The sequence below is a fragment of the Mustela nigripes genome, chromosome 13 (assembly GCF_022355385.1).
Source record: "Mustela nigripes isolate SB6536 chromosome 13, MUSNIG.SB6536, whole genome shotgun sequence".
Taxonomy (NCBI): Eukaryota; Metazoa; Chordata; class Mammalia; order Carnivora; family Mustelidae; genus Mustela; species Mustela nigripes.
Genome location: NC_081569.1, coordinates 137,363,922 through 137,386,421, shown reverse-complemented (window position 1 = coordinate 137,386,421; position 22,500 = coordinate 137,363,922).

Here is a 22,500-nt window from a genome sequence, read left to right as displayed (position 1 = left end):
GAGGGGCAAACTTGATGAAATCCAACTTTCCTGTGTTTTCACGGACCCGTTTGTTGTGCGCACGTGTGTCGAGAAAACACATTAGATACACACGTTGCAAGGTCCCGGCGCACTTTAATTAATAAAGCCACTTAGGACGGGTGCAAATCACGCACGGGGAGCTTTGCACAGCCCGTGTCTCTCTGACACCCAGCCCGGTTTGTTTAGTGTAATAGTCAAAACATTTTTTCTTCTCTCGGGTCATGTTGATCTGTAGTATAATTTGAATTCTCAAGCTGTTATCCATACATCATTCCCAATAGCATCCAAATGAAAGGAAACAATTTCATATTCTATAATTAAGCAATACGGAGCATGCAACAGGCGGGAGGCGTTCTGGGGAGGGCTGGGGGTACGGGGGGCCGGATGGGGGAGCGTCTGAGGTCTGAGCTGCAACCCCATGGCACCCGACCTGAGCAGGCAACCGGGCGGCCTCACCCAAGAGACTCCACATAAGGATTCTCCATGTTCAGACGCACAGCCCCCACTCCCTCGGCTTCCCCTCCTTCAACGGGATCTTTCTGGAAAATTCCAGCCTGTGTGACAGATTTATTCCAATGGGGATCATCGACTCCCTGTTTAAAAAGAAACCGTTCCTGGGTGCTCAGAGCAGTCCCATATACTTCGTGCTGGAGAAGATGAGGCTGGTTCTTTCTTTTAATTTTTTTTTCCCCCTAACAGGAGAGGGTTTGAAGAATTGCTTCTACCATGGATACCAGAGAGGGGAATTTTAAGTAGGCAGAATGTAATCACCCAAATTGGAATTCAGCCAGGACACTGCCAGGGCAATTACTCCTCCTCTCGTGCTAAATACCAGGGGAACGTAAATGACCCAAGTGGTACAGACCTGCCGTTCTGCACCCCCATTCAGGCGGCGGGGCTGCCAGGAACAGGGAGCCCCAGGGCCTACATCGTGCAGACGGGCAGCCTCCCCCCCAGCACCGTGGTCTTGAGCTCAGCCCTGTCTGACTCGCCTGCACCAAGTTGCTGTAATACAAAGGGTTTAGAGCTGAAATTGGAAATGAATTTTTAAAAATGACAACTCCCACTTACACCTGCCAGGACTATCTCCCCTCTCTGCTCCCCCCACCCACTGAGAGATTTGGTTGGATTATTGTCCTGGACCTCGCAGGTCGTGGTGACTCTGGGAAGGCTGCTTCTCTTCTTGCCACGTCCTTAGCCCAAAACTGAGCATCGAAGAGATTGTGACCTGCTCAAGGTCACGAACTCGGCCTCCAGCCATGCCTGGCCCCAGACCTAGTCTCTTCTTTGACGGGAGTACTTGACTTAGAATTCATGCACGGCTCTCCTCAGTTTATGCTTCTTTATGGAGCAGAGCTCTGAGGACAGAAGTTTATATTTCAAATAGGCTACCTGTACCCCGGGGAGGACTAGAGTGAACATCCTTGAGATGTTCACCTTCACACACTGTCCTCTGATTGTGCCCTTAAAAAAATTTCCTAGATGGGGTGCCTGGGTGGTACACCTGACTTTTGGCTGTGGCTCAGGTTGTGATCTCAGAGTCATGAGATCGAGCCTCCCGTCGGGCTCCTCACTGGGCGTCGAGTCTGCTTGACTCTCCGTCTGCCCCTTCCTTCCCACTCACATGCACTCTCTCTCTCTCTCTCAAAGTAAATAATAAATCTTAAATAATAATAGTAATAAGAATAATAATTTCCTAGCTATAGAGTTATCGGTTCAAAGGGAACACACGTCTTTAAAAATAATGTAAATGATCAAGCCGCCCTCCGGAAAGACTCGCCTGCTTCTGACGATAAATCGTTGTAATCTTTATAATCTGCACGTTCAGATTCCATGTCGATGAAAGACAAAATACTTGCACGCCTTCCGTGCCGTCTCCCCCCAGACCCTCCCCCCCACCCCCGCAACCTCTCTCAGTGGCATGGCTTTCCCCGCTGCGTATCCTTGGTGGTTTTGTGTCAACAGGCTGGTTCCTTGGGCTCGGGCTAGAGCCTGCTGGGGTCGTGGGTGGGGAGGGCACTTTATGCCCTCCCCCAAGGCCCGTGCTGGTGCTCATGAAGCCCTCGGCTCCTTCCCCGGAGAGCACACTCGGGCGGGCTGTCACACAGTTCTGACGGTGGGGAGGGACACAGCGATTGTAGCCAGGCCCACTGGTTCCCAGTCCTCCCCATCACGGGCCGCTGGGTGCTTGTGAGCAAAGTGACTTGGCCTCCCACGGCACATGGGACCACAGTGTCTGCCTTGCAGAGTTACTTTGGGGTTCAAGGTCCCCTAGATGGTACCACCTGACTCTGTGGCTTGGAGTCTTCTGTTTCCATTCATCGTCGGCTAGCGTCACTTTATCAACAAAGTTGTCACTAACCGGTGGCCAAGTGAGAAAAACGAGACTCGTCTGGTAAAATCTTCTTAAATAGAAATCTATTCAATTCGGAAGATTTCTTTGCTCAGACGTGATAGGATTGCTACTTTTTTGCTGCTAACACCTCCTTTTGTTTATAAAGTGATGGTGACTAGACGTGGGAAGTTGTTTTATTGTGTCTATATTTTGGATCAGACACACACACACAAAACACAGCAGGCCACGACGCGGAGTCCCGTTGACGCCCACATTATTTGGCTCAAAACAAGAAGGGCTCAGAGCAACCAGCAAGGCTGGGGCTCTGGTGAGATTTCCTGATCGAATACCCCAGGTCCACGTCTGCCCTGGGGCAGGAGAAGGAGCTGGAAGCAAAGAAGCATGTGTCCTCCACCAAACGGCCCCCCCTTGTCTTTGAGGGACAGAAAGAACAATGAGCTCCTCTCTTTTCTCAGGACAAAAATGTGAGTATTTTGGAGTCTGCTGGGAGTCCCTTGTGGAGCAGTGACTTGGGGGGCTCGCCACCCCGGGGGACCACCAGAGTTGCTCTTTGTCCCCCACCCCCCCGACCTCTGGCTTCCCATCCCCCAACCTTCTTCACTCCGGATAGTTTCTCCAGCTTTTTTGTCACCCATCTCATGAATTGTTCTAGTCCCCTGTGGCTCGTGATCGTTTCTAAAAATCGAGTCTGTCCGTAGGGAATGGAGATTTGCCAAGGTCCAGGAGATGCCCACAAGGAACAGAAGACTCTGGAATGCCAGCAAAGCTATCTTACTTCTTCTTACCTTACGGGTCTGGGTATTCGTGCACGACCCTACTATCTTGGTTGGTGCCATTCCTGCTTGTCTAAGGGACCGCAGACCCCGGCCCCACCTGGCCTCATGTCTTGGGCCACAGTGCACGAGGGTAAGGCTGGATAGACAAACAAGTGTAGAAACCACCCTCGAAGGAGGCAGATGACTAAGATCTGCTTGGAGAAGCATGTGGGACGCTGGGCCCCCCCAAACAGGGTCTCATTCTTTGGCCAAGACTTGAGGCACAGCCCCAAAAGCCATGGTTTCAAAGGCTTTCAGCACCCACAAACCCTGGAGTGCTCTGGCTGTGAGAAGGGGTTTTATGAGTGCAGAGGACGTGGTGCAGGTGCCGTGAAGGGGGCAAGGGGAGGAGACTCCAGTGGGAACGGGATCCCACGAAGGGTCTTGTCGTGGCTTCAGTGTGGTCCTTGAAAGCTGGGAATGTGACCCTATGTGTAAAAAGGGTCTTTGTAGATGTAATTAAGTGAATTATTATTTTTATTATTATCTAATCCTGGATTAGGTGAGCAGGAGGAGCCTGGACCTGACAAGTCCTTATAAGAGACACACAGAGACAGAGGAGAAGGTCCCGTGAAGGTCCAGGTGGAGATCAGCACGCGGCAAGGCCGAGAGGCTCCAGAAGGTGGACAAAGCCAGGATGGAGTCTCCCCTCAAGCGCTCCAGGAGAGCACCCTGATGTCGGACATAGAGCTTCTGGATTGGGAAAGAATACAAGTCTGTCAGTCACGTGAGGGCAGCCCCAGGAAACCAACACAGGCCTCTCTGGGCAGAGGCGGGCTTTTGTCATTTCAGGAGGTCACGGTCATCCCTGTGGCCCCAGGGGGGAGAGGCAGAGGTGGGCACACCCAGGGAGCCCCAGGAAAATGCCACCAGCGAGCAAGGGGCAGCAGCCTACGTCAGGAGCCTTGGAGGGGGCTCTGGGACAGGAGCAGAGAAGCAGGAAAGAGGGATGAGATAAATAAGAGAGATGGGACACGAGCGCGCGGACGCCTGGACAGAAGCCACAGCGTGGCGCACCATGGCGGAGAACTGGAAACGTGCCAAGGGTCCAACTGTAAGGGATTGGAAACTATTGTCCAGTGTTGAAATGATAGTGCAAATTTGTGGTAGTGAGCTTGCCACGGACAGGGCTCCAGCTCTGCGAGTAAATGAGAGCCGTCCGTTAGTGTGTGCGGTGTGAATCCATGTCTGTATTAGGGACGCGTCTCTTCTGCTTAGAAAAAGCCTAGAAGAAAAGCTCACTAAGTGTGATTATCAGTGGTTGGGGGAGTTCTGTGTGATTTGGGCTTTTATTCACTTTTCCCCCTCTCTTTCCACCTTTTCTAATTCCTTCTACCATGGAATCTGCAGTCGCATAATATTTTTAAGGTTTTATTTTTTATAAGATCCTTAATTGGAATTGAAATACTGTGTTTTAAAATGAAGTCCTTCATATGAAATCGTCAGCAAAGTTATCTGCCTGCCTGGAAGAGCTTCCAATACCCCTGGTGGGAATGGGAATTAGTTCAGTCCTTTTAGAGAACAATCGGGCAATGTCTATTAAAATTTAAACGGCACATACCCTTTGATCCAGCGGTTTCACTCCCAGGCATCTTCTCGGAGAAATTCTCAAATACCCATGCAGATAGCTTGTGTAAGGTGTTCGCTGGAACATTGCTTATAACCGGGGCCGGGGGGAGGTAGAAGGGAGTTAAATATTTCGAACAGGGAAGTGTTGAATGCACGGTGTTTGTTGGGTTTGTGGAATACTACTTAGCCAGCAAAAAGCAAGAGGCTGATTTGCACGCACTGATAGCAAAAGATCCAATGGGCATCTTGCTTCAGGTGTCATACCGTGTGTAGTGGGAGGAGGGAGGTGGCCTTGGGAGGGGAGCGGCCGGCTTTGCCTTTTGCATTCTCTAAGTGTGCACTGTTCCAATACTAGACGTTAGGAACACAGCTGGATGCATAGAAGAAGCTGAAAAGCTTTTGTGCATGGAAGCAAAGCCCAGAACTGTAGACAGGCACTCTGCCCCTTCGCTCCCGTGTGGGCACGTGGGCACACGTCGCCTCCCCGCTCTGCTCTGTGGTCTGTTCCTCTGTCCCACCAGCAGTGTCCCAAGCCCCATGGATCTCAAAGAGTCCCCAGTTCTTTGTTTGCAGTGACAAAAGGAAAGATTCATTTCCCATCCTTTGGATGGGACCTTGAGGACCATGGCATGAGGACCCAACCAGTTGTTGTGCTGGGGAGAAAACAAAATAAGAAAAAAAGAATAAAATAAAATCAAGCCCTCTCATCACAGGATTCCCAGAGCCCACCCAGTACCAGGAGCCCCCAAAGTGCCTCCTTCTGCAGAAAGAAGGCTGCGTGTCCCCCCGACACACACACTCCTGGGAGACTTTTAAAATAGTTGATGTGCGAAAAGATTTTCTGAGACTTTGAGAGGGATTTTTTAGTACCCTGCTCTGTAATAACCAGGAGGTGTTTAATAAACATGATATGCAGCAGTTCCTAAGAAAATCTGATTTATGTACAAAAGCAATGCAAAGCAGCAGCACATTGGGGTTGTGTCCTTTTCTTTAACTGTGAATCCAGATATTCTTAGGGAAGCAGTTGGGCTGAACTTTATTTATAATCAGCTTACAGCATGGTAGCTGTACTGTAAGTGCTTCTCAAATTACATAGCAAATCTTGTTGTCTCCTTAGGCAAATAAGAGGCCCCCATCATAAGCTTTAATTGTAATACAGGTCACTGTCAAGGGTAAAATATTTTCCAAACCCTTCTGATTAGTGAAATCGTATATGACTGAGCCAGGGGCGGGGGCCACAGCCTCTGCACCCGAGGACAGCTCAGAAAGCATCCAATAAATAAATTGACGTTAGGGAAATCTCATTACGAAAAAAATTTGATTTTTCTACATTTGCGTTGAAGAGTTCACCAAGACGCATGGATCGCTTGCTCCAAGGAGCTTCTCTCCCAAATGAGTCCTAAGTACATTCCGGAAAATTCAAGGCGGGGAGGCAGGCTTGTTTCGGGAGCGGAGAGAGAGAGCTCAGAGCAGATGGCAAGACCAAATTTCCCAGAAACTCAAGCAGGACGTGGAACAAGGCTCCAAAGCTTTCTTCCTCTGCTACGGCTGCCCAGCAGAGGGAAACCACAGAGCGGTTTCTCAGCTTTACGCCTAAAACCCCGCTCCATGGGAGCCTCCACAGAGGGATCCCAGAGGCTCCGAAACACCTTTCTAAAACATTCTCACAAATCCGTCATTAACACCCGATGGATCTGAATCGAAGGTTCTGCTTTTTTAGTGCCCCTTTCAAGTCTCCATGACCTGGCTTTCTCGTTCTGTGAAATCAGACGGAAGGGACCTCAGATCAACCGTTCTTAACCGAGGTCTGCTTGGCAACAAGGGACCAGCTGGGGCATTCCAGGCATCGGGCACAGCCTGGAAATGCGGAAAAGTCTCAAGAACATTTAAAGTACGCACCCAGCCCCTTTCTCTTTTGTTCATCTTCTCATGCCGATATTCAACCCCTCCACCCCACCTCCTGGGCTTCTTTGTCACTTTCTAGAAAGGACAAGCAGATACCTGTGCCCGTCCCCATTTCGGTCAGCCTCAGAGCTGCCTCCGGGCAGTACTAGGGTGTCGGTGCATATGAGACAGACGGAGAGGTTCTCCAGGGGCCCTACATCCATTCACTCCTTCAAGTCACTCAATGAATATTTATCAAGGACCTAACATATACCAGGCACGGTTCTGGGCACTGGAGGTTCAAAAGCAGCTGAGATGGAAGAGATGGATGCAATGTGTAGTTTCATGAGGGGAAACAAACAAACAAACAAACAAAATAGAAAGCTAAGGACGAATGGGGATTATCGCTGGGAAGGAAGCAGCTTTAAGAGGAACAGGACCACCAGTGGTCCTGGAAGGTCTCTTGGTGACCTGGAGGTCAGGAGTTCGTGTGCAGAGGTGGGGTCGGACCGCGCTGCAGAAACTAGCAAGGTAACAGCACATGCGTGATGCCTACCGCTGTGGGGACCTGGCAGTTTGTCAGGAGACCTGGGTGCCGTGCAGTCTCCCTGCATCCTTTCTAAGGCCCAGGACTCTGGTGAGCAGAGTGGAGGAGAAAGTATTGTCCCCTTTCCCAGAACAGAATGAGGCTGACAAGGCAGGAGTTCTGCTGGAAATCCCCTCCCCACTGTTCTGCCCCCACCACAGATGCCGGAGCTTTGAGATGTGTTCAGTCTCATCTCCAGGATGACCATGGCAGGGGTTATACCAGGGCAGGGGCACTCTACAAGTGTACCCTTATGCAGTGACCAACCTGCTCCACTGTACAGGGCAGCCCTGGACAGGACGGTCTCTTCAGGCATCTGAACCATGCTGCGGCACTCATCTTGGGTTGTTCTCACCCTGCGACTCCACCTGCTTTTCCCACCTGCTTGCCACCCTGTATCCCTCTTTGTTCCATACGCATCAGGCTCCTCTGTGCAAATGGGCATCCGAAAATGCTGTCTCTCTTGCTTCTTCTGACTTCCGACTTCTACTCCACTTCTTAGTTTTCTTGACCTAATCCAAGACACCTGTCCCTGGGAAGCATGCCTGACTCTCCCCTCCAAATTGCTAAAAATCATTTCTCGATTCTCCCCGTAGCTTCTCTGACTCCCCTCCCTTCCTGTCTCCCACTCAGCCATCAGAGTAATGTGTAAAGGGTGCAAAAAACACTATACCATTCCCCTGCCTAAAAACTATTCCAAAGTTTTCCACGGTTACCAGGACCCAGATCACATCCTCACAGTGGCTTCTAAGAACTTGCTTCATGTGGCTTCAGTTCGCCCCACATCTTCACGTGATGCCACGCTCTCCTCTGGTCTGTGTCTAGTTTCTTGAATTCACAACTTCTTCCTGCCCCAGGGCCCTTGCACATCCTGCTCCCTCTGCCAGGAATGCCAAAAGAACGTTCCTAACTTAAGTGAAATATGGACTTCCTGTTTTGTTCTCTCAAAATAAAAGTTAACCCTTAGTAAGTGATGTATAGTTCAGATATTGCTCTAAAATCTTTTTGTGTACACTTACTTAGTCCCCACACAGATACCATGAAGGAGATACTATTGGTATCTCTCTCACTTTAAAGACCCACACTGGGAGGCCCTGAGAGGTTAGCACTTTGCCCAGAGACACACAACTAAATGCAGCTAGGACTGAAGTCCAGGTCAGTGTGATCTCAGAATCCCCAGACCATCTACGTTCTTGATCCTGTGGGCAAGCTTTCTATTTCCAATAGACCACGTGCCGCCTTGCCTTATTTTTGTAGGTCTAACACGGGGGGGGGTGGGGGGGAAGCACCCAGAACATACTAAGTACTCGACAAATATTGACTGTGGGGATCCAGGAACTGGAAGTAGCTGGAGGACAGACGGAGCCTGGCCTCGTGCAGTCCCTAAATGCATTTAGGATCCACTGGGATCTACCAGGAAAACTCTCCAGCTCAAAATCTTTGACTTAACAGTGCCCCCTTTGCTGTGTATGGTGGCATATTCACAGATTCCAGGGATGGGGATAGGGACCTGGCTATCTTTGGGGACCATGAGCCAGCCGGCCACAATATTGGTAGCTAATTGTCATCTTATCTTCTGGAGTTTCACGTGGTGCTCCCAGCTGACCTCACAGTGGCTCTACCGGACAGATGCTCTCAGCACCATGCATTTCTCAAGAGAGGAAACCAGGGCTTAGTAAGAGGAGAGCTGGGATTTGAACCCAGGTCACTGGGGCTCAGAGCCTTGTAACTCACCCTATGGTGTCTCTAAGCTCAGTGGGCGTCTCAGGAGGGCAGGCAAAAGGCAGAAGCCCCGAGGTATGGGGACCCCATAGCTTCACGGAAAACCCCACGCAGGCTCCAGAATGAGGCACCCTGGCCGCCGTGGCATTGGTGGTGACCCCTCTGCCCTCAATCCTGGGCACCAGCAGGCCAGGCAGCATCGCTCAACACCCGCAGCTTTACGGCCTCATGCCCCGCAGGCTGCCGTTACCGCCAGCCACTCCGACTCCGGAGCATGGCACCTCGTTAAAGTATTATTTATTTTATTACCTTATTGTGGAAGTTGGTGTTTATAATTCGCTACTTTATGTAATGGCCTTCTAATGCACACAGTGCTAAATAATTTAACAATGTCTTGCCATAGCCCCCCAGGAGCCTAATTCCTTCATCCTGCTAACTAGGTCGACAGTTTAAGTCTGATCCCGAAATGTTCCTTTTCAGGGGAGCATCCCAGTGGAATGAGTGTCACCAAGAGGCACGCTGGGACCAGGGGTGACTAGCACGCCGGCATCCAGAATGTAGGGGTGCTGCCTGTCCCCTGTGCCTCCAGGGCAGGCCTGGCAGGCTGAACAGCGGCCCCTGAAGACCCCACATCCTGATCTCTGGAACCTGTGGCTGTGTCACCTTGCGTGTAAAAAGGAACTTTGCAGGTGTGAATGACATTGAGATGGGGGAGGGGAATCTGGATTATATGAGCGGGGCCCAGCGTCATCATGAGGGTTCTTGTCACGAGAGGAAGGGTCCTTGCAGAGGATCCGAGGAGAGAGAGGAGAAGGGATGTGAAACCAATCAGAGAAATCTGGAAATATTACACCTCTGGCTGGAAGATGAAAGAAGCAGTCCCAAGCCAAGGAATTCGGGCGGCCTCTAGAAGCTGGGAAAGTCAGGAAAAAAGGCACCTGCCCAGCTAACCCCTTGATTTTCACACCACAGCCAGTTCCTGACTTCCAGAACTATGAAAGAGTAAGTCTGTGCTGTCTACAGCCAGCAAACTTGTGATCTGTTCTAGCAACCACAGGAAACAAACACACCATGGAGTATGTATGTTTCTACCTAACAGAGAGCTTGGCACACGGCAGGAAAGGCTGCAGAAGCAACGAGACGAGCTCTGGCGGAGATGACACGGATGGAGGGTCGATGGAAGGCTACCCAATGACCCGTGAGTATGGACACGGCGTCCAGACACACTGACACCAGCCTGCCGAAATCCGAGCCAGATTCCTGAGCCTTGGCCAAATGGGGTTGGCAGGCAGATGGAGCCTGCAGAAACCCCAGCCCTCCGCTGCGGCGAGCGGGCTCCACATCCGCTCCCGCCACGCTTTTGGCTGGTGAAATGTCCAACCCCTGCTCGTGGTCAGACCTGCTTTGTCGGCACAAGAGGGCCGCCCCACCCCGGCTGGACTCGGCAGGTAGGCTGCCCAGGGTATATGACCTCCCTGCAGATAAGGAAAGCAGCGCCGGGAGAGGTGAAAAGACTTCTCCTGGGGGTTTCTGTGAGCCGGGGGTGGACCTGGCATACCTGGAGTCCCACGGCCCCTGGTGATGCCTGCCCCCCTCCCCTGAGCTGCTGGGGTGTGCCGAGCTCCAGATGCCTCTTCTCTCCTCTTACAGGGACCCTGATCCACCCTGCCAGGCAGCAAGGGAAGGATCCAAGAGGTCCCTAATTTGACAGCCGGCTCCTGAATAAATGGATTGCTTTTCCATAGGAGCTATGGGGTAGGGAGGCAAAGGCCTTTTCCTTTCCCATCTATCATCTGGCCTCTGGTCTGCAGGTCAGTCCCGGTCGTGACTGAGGACCTCTCCCAAGCCCCCATGTGCTCCACCCACGAGAAAATCAAACATGTGGAGCATCAAGTTCCTACCCCTGATGCCCCCATGTCTGCTGCCAAGGACCAGGAGAGCCAGAATCCCGGAGCAGAGGCCATGCAGCCCTCGGCTAACTCTCTCCTCTCCTTCCCTGGTACACGGCTTGCTCGGGGCAGGGGTGAGGGCACACAGAAGGAGAAAACGTTATGGCTAGTGTGATCCCCAAAGAAATGAGGCAGGGCCCGCCCCTCCCCCACTGGGAATTTTCCCATGAGACTCATGCTCCCAAATGGGGAACACACGGCACATCCCTGAATGCACCATGAGGAGACACAAGGGCCCACCCTCTGCCAGAGTGTTGCTGGGGTGGGTCGTGGCTGTCGTGTTGTTAAGGTTCAATGGTGGAGTCTGCATCCATCCCTCCCTCCATCTGGTCAGGCCACATCGGTGCCCTGAGAGCCTAGTGGTGCCTGGCATGACTGACCCCATGCCCCTACCACCAAGGACTCAAACTCTGCACAGGGAGACTGCCGTCGGCACACAGACGCAGGGTTCAGTGCCAAGGTCCGGGAGAGTGCAAGGGGCAGGGGCATTGGAGGCGACCCAGCCAGCCCGAGAAGCATCGGCGCAATGGGGCACCTGTTCCCAGTCCCGAAAAACAAGGAGGAGCTCATCAGGCCAAGCGGGTGGCAAGGTGCTGCCCTTGATCAGGAACTCAGACCAAGGGAACATGAAGTGTACTCCTGCCAGTACAGGATTCCAGTTTGTTCTGGAAGGCATCCTCCTGGCTGGAAAAATGGACAGCTTGCAACTTCAGACACTCGGAGAGGCCGTTAAAGGCATGTGGTTTGAGCAAAGGGGGAGTTGAGGCACTTTGGACAAGAGCGAGTGTTTGGGGCACCTGGGTGGCTCAGTGGGTTAAGCATCGGCCTTCAGCTCAGGTCACGATCCCAGGGTCTTGGGATCAAGTCCCGCATCGGGCTCCCTGCTCGGCGGGGAGCCTACCTCCCCCTCTGCCTGCTACCCACCCCCCAACCACTTGAGCTCTCTCTCTCCTGCCAAATAAATAAAATCTTTAAAGAGCTAGTGTTTATTGAACCCGTGCTTGTGACAAACCTTGCCTGGACTTTGGACACATGTCAATGGCCCCGGATCCATCAACCCAGCCGGGAGGGGTGAACAGTGGGGAGCAGACCCACAGGTAGTCCTGCAGGTACTGACCATGGACCAATGCTGTGTGACTGCCCAATGTTCCTACTCCTGGGAGCAGAAGAGCTCACGGGCAACCAGCAGGGTGATGGTGGCAGGAATGACCTAACAGACCCCCGCAGGATGGTGACTCTCAGCCAGCGAGTTGGGGATACTTGGTCATATGCTGTGTTTCCTCAAGACATTTGCCCAGCGCACCCCCACCCTGTTCAAACACACAGATCTCTCTTTTTAATAATAAAGCCCTATAATTACTACCAACACTAACACTGAAACTGAAACTAAGAACCCGTACTAAATGCTCCCTTTGCCCCCGGCATTATGCTAAAGCACTTGACTGCACTGAAATCTTACATGGCCTGGGAGTCAAGTAGCATTTTCTGTATTTTACAGAAGAAGTAGTTGAGGTTCCAAGAGTTGAACTGTCTTCCCCAAAGCCAAGAGCTAGTGACGGAATCAGAACTCAAATCCAGGTTTCCCAGGAGTGTCACGTGAGGATTTGTCAAGGCAGGAGCCAAGACCTCATGCAGCAGACTCCCCTGGGCTGCCTGGCTTGGCCTCCAACCTCAAGAATCAGAATCTGGGGTTGCAGAAATGAGAAGGATCTAGATTTGTCTAGAACACTCCCCGCCCCTCCCCCACCACCATCCTGAGGCACACCAGTCTGAGAACCACTTTGCTTTCTGTCTATAACAGCTAAATCCACTCCTTCACTATAAATTCATTCTGCTCCTACCCCCTCCCACCCCGAATGGCCACTGAGGGAGTGTTTGGTGGCTCTGTTTCCAGAGGAAAGACCAGGTTCTTCACAAAGAGTCTCCATTTATAATCACCGGGATGCTCTAGGTTCTGCTGCTGTAATACATGACCTTGAGATCTCCGTTGCTCAATGTGACATGGTTATTCCCACTAGGGTAAAGTGTCCCCTGGCGGAGCACTCTGCTTCACACACTCGGGGATGCAGGTGATGAGGCTCTGCCATCTTGTGGCCCCGCCATCTTGTGGCCCCACCACCTACGCGTGTGGCCTCTCAGTCATGGCAGCAGGAATAGAAAGTGCTAGAGAGTCTCCTCATTAGCAGTTAAATGCTGCCGATAGGAAGACATGTATGTCACTCCCTCTCACAGCCTACTGGCCAGAACGGGTCCCCTGGCTCCTCCAGTGGGAGGGCGCAGGAAGTGGAGTCATCACAGGTGCCCAGAGGGAAAAGAGAACCAGACGTGGGGTGGTGGGGAGCGGGAAGGGTGTCCTCTGGTGCTTCTGCTCAAATTATTCCTCTCATGAATTGTACTGAGTCCAGAGATGTGTGATCACAGACAGCCCTCTGTCCTTGGAAAGGTGACTCTCAGGAAAGGCGCGCAGAGGGGTCTCATTTGTCCCCAAGGGCCAGAAAGGGCAAATCTCAAGGGAGGAAGAAATAGAATGAGAGGCAGGGAGACACTGGGGAAGGAGGACTGTACCTGGGCATCAGGAGACCCAAGTTTTCATTCTTCTCCTGCCTTTGACTCTGTGGGACCTTAGGCAAGTCACCCAAGTTCCCAGCCCCCTTCCCCATCTTACGGAATGAATGGGGCAGGCTGGAGGAGTGGGAGGCCTGGCAGCCCTGATGTCCTATGGTTCCAGGCCCACACACCCCAAAGTTCATAGCAGCAATGACCACAATAGCCAGACTGTGGAAGGAGCCAAGATGCCCTTCAACAGACGAATGGACAAAGAGGATGTGGTCCATATATGCAATGGAGTATTACACACTCGTCAGAAAGGATGAATCCCCACTATTGTCATCGACATGGATGGAACTGGAAGGGACTATGCTGAGTGAACTAAGTCAAGCAGAAAAAAACAATTATCATATGGTTTCACTTATTTGTGGAACATAAGGATTAGCATGGAGGGCACTGGGAGCAGGAAGGGGAAAATGAAGGCAGGAATCAGAGGGGAAGACAAACCATGAGAGATTATGGACTCGGGGAACCAGACTGAGGGTTTCAGAGGGGAGGGGTGGAGGAGTTGGGTAGCCCAGTGATGAGTATTAAGGACGGCACAGATTTCATGGAGCACTGGGTGTTATATGTAAATTATGAATCATGGAACACAACATCAAAAACTAATGATGTCCTATATGGTGACTAACATAATATAATCAAATCAATCAATCAATCAATCAATAGAATGGACCGTGTCCTCTAATCACCCCCAACTCTTGGACATGGAGGAGGTTTTCCACCCAAGAAACTCCAAGAGGCAGAGCAGCTCAGGAAGGACACGGTGCAGAGGTTGGCCCACCCGAGAGCCAGCTCAGCCAACACCAACAGAGACGACCGGGTGCCTCGCCAAGCCCCATCTGAGCCCCCAGATAAGAGTGGCCCCAGTGACAAGAAAGCCATTTGTCACACAGCTCCATGTCCCTGCAGGTGTCATGTCTGCTTTCCCTGGGTGGCCTTTAGCAATAGCTTGAGAAGGCTCACTTGTGGAGACTCCCAGAACTTGAACTCTCAAGTTCTCTTGAGAGAGAACTCAACTCTCAAGTTCAAGTAAATGCCTGAAGGACTACCTTGAGGGTATTCCCAGGGCAGCAGTGACCTCACAGAGCCCACAGAGGTCTGGGAGATGGGCCGGTGTTCCTCGCTGCCCTCCCTGACTCCTGACGAGACCTGACCAGAGTGGGACTAGCTCCTAGGAGGACTTCAGCCTCTTCTTGGTGCATGGTCCCCTTGCCACCCGGGTCGACCCCCTTGGCAACAAGCCAATGAGAAGATTCCAGAAGGTCAGTGAGAACCAGGTTCACGGGGCGGGAGTTACATCTCCCATGTGTCTCCTTCCTCCCCATCAGTCCCTAGACTGGGATGACACACGTGTGCAGAAAAAAAGGTGACTTCATTTGTTTTTGGTAACTGCTTTCATCTCACTCTCTGCCCCGAGTCCTGTGACCTCAGAAACTCTGATTTTTGCCAGTGAGACCACCCTGTCATTTCCAATCGAGAGCTTAATGTCTTTCAGGACTTCTTGCCCGTCTGTTTTCAAGGACCCTCCCCTCTCCTTTCCCACAATAGAGTCTGGGGTCAAGGGGTCCATGCAGTGCTGGGGAGAGAACAATGCCTCATGAGGCTCCCGCCGACCTCCAGTCCGGGCATTACACACCCTGTGTCCCTCCGTGTCCTCTGATGAGTAGTATGGCTGCTGGGTCTCCGGGTGTCCTGCTTTGGCATCTGCTGGTTCTTCAAGTGTTGTGCTGTGCTTGCTGATTTTGGTTCCAAGAGTCCACACCATGTGGCCTCTTCATCCAACCCAGGTCACCACTAGACTCCAGCCCTTCTGGGCCTCCCAGAGCCTGCAGACTCTCGGTTGCTGTCTGGACACCTTGCCCGAGAGAGTGGCCCAGCGAGCTGCTTTGGGCTCACTCACCGGACCTCTTCCCTCGTCCATGTCTCTCCACCATTCAGCACCCGGCTCTGGAGGTAGGTTGGGGGTCTCCGTGTTGAGCCTAGAAAACATGGAAGGAGCTCCCTGGTTGGGGATCTGACCCTGGGAAGTGAGGCGCGAGAACATTGGCCCTCTCCCTTCTCTTCCTCCCCACCAGGACCCTCATCCCAATCCTGAACGTCCTCCCTTCGAGGTGGCAGAAACTGCCTCTCTTCCCACCTTACAGATCACCCTCCTGTCAGTCCTTCAAGCTTAGGCTCTTGAGAATGTGAAACCCAGGCCTGGAGGTGTCCGGCGGTGTTTCTTGGGCGCCTGAGTGGCTCAGTCGGTTAAGCTGCTGCCTTTGGCTCAGGTCATGATCCCAGGGTCCTGGGATTGAGCCCCGCATCGGGTTCCCTACTCATCAGGGAGCCTGCTTCCTCCTCTCTCTCTGCCTGCTTCTCTGCCTGCTTGTGATCTCTGTCAGTTAAAAAAATAAATCATCTGGTTAAGGGCACCTGGGTAGCTCAGTGATTAAGTATCTGCCTTCAGCTCAAGTGATGATCCCAAGGTCCTGGGATCCAGCCCCACATCCGGCTTCCTGCTCAATGGTTAAGCATGATCAGGTCATGATCCCAGGGTCCTGGGATTGAGCCCCGCATCGGGTTCCCTACTCAGCAGAGAGCCTGCTTCCTCCTCTCCCTTTGCCCCTCCCCCTGCTCTCTCTCTCTCTCTGTCTCAGAAATTAATAAACAAAATCTTTTTCACAAAAAAGGAGCTAGTTGTTCAGAGGGAGTAGGCTGACCTGGTCGCCTGGGGCTAAGGGGTCTCCAGGGACCTAAGGCTTTTGGTGCTAAAACTAGGACATTCCCAGAGCTGGTTACTCAGAGAGAGGCTTGGTGATGCCAAAAAATACCAAGGCCATGAGAGATCTGTGCCACCACAGAAAGAGTCACTCATTGAACTGGGGGAAATCAGGTAATGCTTCATGGAAGAGGCAGCAAGTACCAGTACCGATGATAACAGCCAATGCCTGTGTGTGCTCCATGAGCCTTACCCCATCTAACACTCGCAGCCATTACTGCTGCTGTTTGGTCAAGGAGAAACAGGCTTCGAGCAGAAGGGATTGGCCCAGTGGGGAGAAGGGACCCCATCCAGATCACGGGCTGTCATCTCTGCCCCCTCTAGCTGCAGGGGCTCGGGATGAGCAGGAGCGTGGTGGGTGGGAAAGGAGCGGGCCCGTGGGAGGAGCAGGAGGGACTCCGAGGTCCCGGGGGAGGGGTCTGCTGGCAACCAGGGCAGGAAGCCGGCAACTTGTTCCTCAGTGTGAAGGCCTTTGTGTGCTGTGCTGAGGAGTCCGGACTCCAGGGACAGTCAACAAAGGTTTCTGAGCAAGGTGAGAGTGGGCCAGGGTGAGAGGGAAACCAGAAAAGCTTGCTGGATTGGAGGGAAGAGGGAATCCCGGGGGCCCTGGCGTCGGAGCTCACAGGCCAGGAGGGCAGTAGAGAGCCCAGCAAACTACTGACGTCGCGGGGCCTGGAACTCACAATGAGAGCGAGCCCTCCCTGTGCCTCCCTTACGTGCGGGGGGCGGTGGGAGTGTTTGGGACCCCCCCTGGGTGTTAGAGCACACTCCAGCCCGGGTCATCTGACCACCTGAATTCAAAGCTCTGTTCAGGGACGCAGTGGGGACAGAGTGCTAGCTTTTGATCGCTGCTGTTAACACATTGCCACAGTTCAGTGGCTCAAAACAACACAGTTAGTCTCTACGGTTCTGGAGGTCAGACATTCAAGATGGGTTTGCCCGGTTGGCTCCTCTGGAAGGCCCGAGGAAGGGATCCATTTCCTTGTCTTTTTCAGCTCCTGTATGATGCGCACATTCCTTGGCTCAAGGTCCTACCTCCACCTCCCGCGGACCTCTGCTTCCATTGTCACGTCTTGCTTGGGAAACACCCTTGTGATTATGTGGGGCCCATCCAGATAATCCGGGACAATCTCCTGGGCTCAAGTTCCCTCACTTAATTCCACCTGCAAAGTTCCTTTTGTCTATAAGGGAACCATATTCACAGGTTTTTGGAAGTGAGACGGAGCCATCTTGGCTGGGGTTGGGGGCTGCCATTTTGTCTGCCGTGAGGAGACAGCAAGGAATCGTGGCCGGGGCATCCAAAGAGTCCCAGAGCCCGTGGTCTCTCAGTGAGGAAACATCCCAAGAATTGTAGGAGTGTTTCCTCAGGCTACCGGAACAGAGCCCCCAAAGAACAGATCTTTATCAAGAATTGTAATTCTCTCTCAGGTAAGTCGGGGCAACAGGGCTAGAGGGTGCCCTCGTAGGGTCATGGGCCAGGCCCACTCAGTCTTGTTGCTGAGTCTGTCCATAGCCCTGGCGGTGGGCTAGACCCGGTGGAGGACAAGACAAAGGGTCGGGACAGTAATGGAAGGACCTATTTAGCCAGAGAGACTTGCCCCCTTTTCCTCTCTCCATCCCCTTGCTCTATGACCCAATGTCCTCAGTTTCCCCATCACGGTCTCCCTCTCTGCCTGGAAGCATGCGGGTCCATGGTCACCCTCGAGGACTCTGTCCTGAGCCAAAAGAAGCTCTTCTGTAAGTGTGTGTGTGTGAGTGTGTATGGGTGTGAGTGTGTGAGAGTGTGTGTGTGAGTGTGTGCACACACATGCATGGCAGTTTTTTATCACCCTATCCTTGGAAGCCACCTTACCTCCAAACAAATAAGCCACAACCCCCTAATGGGTCTGAAGATGCTAACTTCTTTAAAAGATTTTATTTATTTATTTAACAGAGAGAGAGAGATCACAAGCAGGGGGAGCAGTAGGCAGAGGGAGAGGGAGAAGCAGGCTCCCCACAGAGCAGGGACCCCCAACACAGGGCTCAATCCCAGGACCTCGGGATCATGACCTGAGCCGAAGGCAGACAATTCACCGACTGAGCCTCCCAGGTGCCCCGAAGATGCTTGTTTAGAAGCAAGGCAGCAGCTTTCCTAAAGCCATTCTCTGAGCAAAACTTGCCTTCTTTAGCCACCAACCATTTGGAGGTCCCCAAACTGCAAGACGCATCTTTCAGTCCTCTGAAAATGGGATTGTTCTGCTCAAATTAACCAAGTACATAGCACCCACACATGCGTACACACACACACACACACACACACACACACACACACACACTCGTGCCCAAATAGACAGTTTCTCAGAAATGAGGATGCAGATGAGAGGCTCAAGGACAGGCCTTACTTGCCCTCTGTCAGTTTACAAGAGAATTTATTCCACATATTCATCCATGAATATTTAGCAAGGCAACAATAACATCCAATGACACCCATGAGATACACAACTCGGAGAGCTCTCTCCCAGGAACATACACAATGCTGGATGTCAACGTTTCCACTGGACTGAATGTTTGAAATGCAAGCATTAGCTTACAATAATCCTCCCCGCCCCTCTCTGCCTCGCTCTCTCTTTTTATTTGTGTACCCAGCCATTTCTCCCATTTTTAATGCAAACCACCAAGCAAATTCTTTACAATAACAACAGATCTGGTGGGTTATGAGGACAGCTACCAAAGATTTAAGAAGCATTTGTGGCACAAATGAATTCTCAGATATTCCATCCTTTCTTTTTGCTCAAGAAAACACACACACACACACACACACACACACACACACACACACACACACTCCAGATTAAGCAAGGGCTGTTCTAAGCCTGGCTAACATTTGATAAAAGCAAGAAAGCTGCAAACTTTTGACAAGCCCCTATGGCAGCTGAATAATGGTCCCCAAAGACACCCTGCTGTGACCCCCAGGGGATCTGTGAATGTTGCAACATATGGCAAAGACACTTTGCAGGTGTGATTAAGTTAAGGACCTTGAGATAGGAATGCAACCCCGGCTTATCTAGGTGGGCCCTCAATGGAATCAGGAGAGGCAGAGCAGGAATATGGGAGGGAGAGGCCATGTGATGATGGAGGGCAGAGGAAGGGGACCATAAGCCAAGGGTGGCAGGCAGCTGCTGGAAACAGAGTAAGGCCCCCAAAGCCTCTGAAGGAACCAGTCCTGTCAACACTTGACTCTATAGCCCAGTGAAACTAATTCCAAGCATGGGGATCCCAGAACTGTAAGAGAAAGAAATGGTGTCACTGAGGTTGTGGTAATTCCTTACAGCAGTAGTAGGAAACTAATACAGTCCCAACAGCTCCAGATGAAGGTCTTTGTCTCCTCCACATGTGTCCGTGCTTCTCCTGAGGGTTCTGCTCTCAGTGTGGGGCCACTGGAAACTACCCAGGTATTTGGGAATTTTGCATTTGTGTGTATTTTTTTGAAATTCTCTACTTTTTTTAAAACTTTTATTTATTTGACAGAGAGAGTGAGTGCACAACAGGGGGAGAAGCAGAGGGAGAGGGAGAAGCAGACTCCCCATGGAGGTGGGAGCCTGATGCGGGGCTTGATCCCAGGACCCCGAGATCATGGCCTGAGCTAAAGGCAGATGCTCAACTGCCCAAGCCGCCCAGGTGCCCCAAAGTTCTCTACTTTTCTAATAATAAAGTCAATAAAGGCCATGGTAGGAAATGTTAGATCTAAAGAAATTTGAAAGAGCATAAAACAAAAAAGAATATAACAATCACCCATAACCCCACCCTACAGAAATAACTTTCTTAATAGCAATAACACAATTTGTACTTATAAGTTTGATTTCATGATTATTTTCTTAATATTGCCTCTTCTTCCACCCCTACCCTGACAACAACATCCATCATGGTAGGAACCCTCTCATTTAGCAAACTGTGTCTCTTGTGAATAGCTCAGTGCCTGATCGGTAAGACAAGGATCCATTAAGGCAATGCATTATCATGGAATGATAACATTCCATCTACCAACATTTTGTGATATTGCTTTTCAGGCTTTTTTGTATGTGTATTGCATATTTGTGTGTGTGTGATAAGAAGGAAATTTATTTTTTTAGGTTTTTTAAAATATTTTTTACATATTTGCTGTCATGCTATATTTACATGGCTCTGGCCTACCCTCTTCACTTAGCATTTTACCCTAGACACGTTCCAAAGTCATTAAATAGCCTTCAGATATTTATTTCAATGGCAGCTTAATAAGAATTTTCTTTTGTTAGCTTATTTCCTTTTTCTCTTTTTTCCCCCATTATAAATAATACAGCAATGAACATCTTGGCATGTAAATCTCTGTCCACATTTCTGATTGTTTTCTTGAGGTAAATGCCGAGGCGGGGCATTACAGGAGCTGAGCACATCACCACTTGCCAGACCTACTACTCTTGCTGGTGGCCCAAGAATGTCTGTACTTTAAAATCAACTCCATTACTAGGCAGGGACCCTCTAAGACCTAGATCAGTAGTGCATGTGTTTGCATATGGCGAAGCTGAACCACTTGGTTTGGGGTTTTGTTCTGTTTATTTTTGTTTTTTGAGAGAGAGTTTGCCCAAGCAGTTGGGAGGAGGGGAGATCCAGAGAGAGAGGGAAAGAGAGAATCTGAAGCAGGTTCCACTCTCAGTGCAGAGCCAGACGTGGGGCTCCATCCCACAACTGCGAGATCATGACCTGAGCCAACACCAAAAGTCCAGCGCTCAACCATCTGAGCCCCAAGGGCACCCCAGTCTGCTTGGGGTTATATTTAAGCAGAGAATTTTGTCTGGGTAACAGGATACCCAGGTTTTGGGGTGAGCTTTGCCAGTTTCCAGCTATGCCGCTTTTGTCTAGGAAACCGAGGTCTTCATCTCTGAAACGGAGAATGGATGATGACCTTGAACTCCCTTCTATCAAGAAATGTCTAGCAAGCATTACAAAAAGAAAAAAGCCACTAAAAATGAGGGCCAATTCATGCCATATGAACAAATATTGGTTTTTCCTTTTTAAGATTTCATTTACTTATTTGACAGACAGAGATCACAAGAAGGCAGAGAGGGGAAAGCAGGCTCCGTGCTGAGCAGAGAGCCCAAAGCAGGGCTCGATCCCAGAACCCTGAGATCATGACCTGAGCCGAAGGCAGAGGCTTTAGCCCACTGAGCCACCCAGGCGCCTCTCTAATGTTGGTTTTAAAAGTCAGACTTACCAGGTTTGTAAACTCAACCGCGATAAGAAGGATCTTGCCACCCTCCTGTCTGCCAAGGCGTGGCTTTCGTGGTATCTCTCTGTCTGTTGAGAAATGGTTCAAATCATTCGAAGAATGTGAGAAACCTTTCCATCGATTCACAGACTAAAAAAGTGGCCACCCTGATACAGCAGATGCAACAGATTCCATTCATGCAGCGTCAGAAGGAACAAAGGGTGATTTGTGGGAAATGCGTTTGGCCAGATTTTGAGCTATGTATGGTATTGGTATCACTGCGTTCCAAAGCTTTGAAAAGTGAAAACCGTATCTGATGTATGGAACACCTCTATTAGCCAGCGCCCTTCCAGTCTAGTTTGTGCTTCTAAACGAGATCCCTACATCATTCCAGAGACGTCCTTCTCCACTGTTCTCCCAGAATTCGTTCGTTCATTCCTTTATTCGGTCAGTTAGTCACTCAACGAACATTTTGCTGGGAGGCTGGGCCAGACCCTTTGTGGGACCCCAAGGAGATGGGTTTGAATTAATAGTGCATGATCTCGCTGGCTTAACGGGGAGGCCCCAAAAATCCCAGTGCTGCCTCAACGTGGCCGTCTGACCTGAAAAAATGGGCCGCTCCTTTTAACCTCCCAGAAAGGAGGCCGTGAATATGTCCCCCGGGGGCCTGCTGCAAGGAATGACGACGTATGTCACACGGGCAGCCCAGAGCCCGAGACGGAGGAGATAGTAAATGTCAGCCCCTCCACCCCAGGCCTGGGTAAGCAGGTGACCCTCCTAGGTTGGTAAGCAGAACAGGAGCACAGGTCACTTCAGTCCAACAGAGGTTTTTACAAGGCTCCGCATAAGCCTAAGACACCACCAGCTGCCCTGGTTTTCCTGGAGGCACAAAGGGGAGGGTTCGAAGTGTGTTGGGGCGAGGGGGCGGGGTTGCGAGCGCCGAGGGGGCGGGGTTGCGAGCGCCGAGGGGGCGGGGTTGCGAGCGCCGAGTGCCACCCTGTCGAGC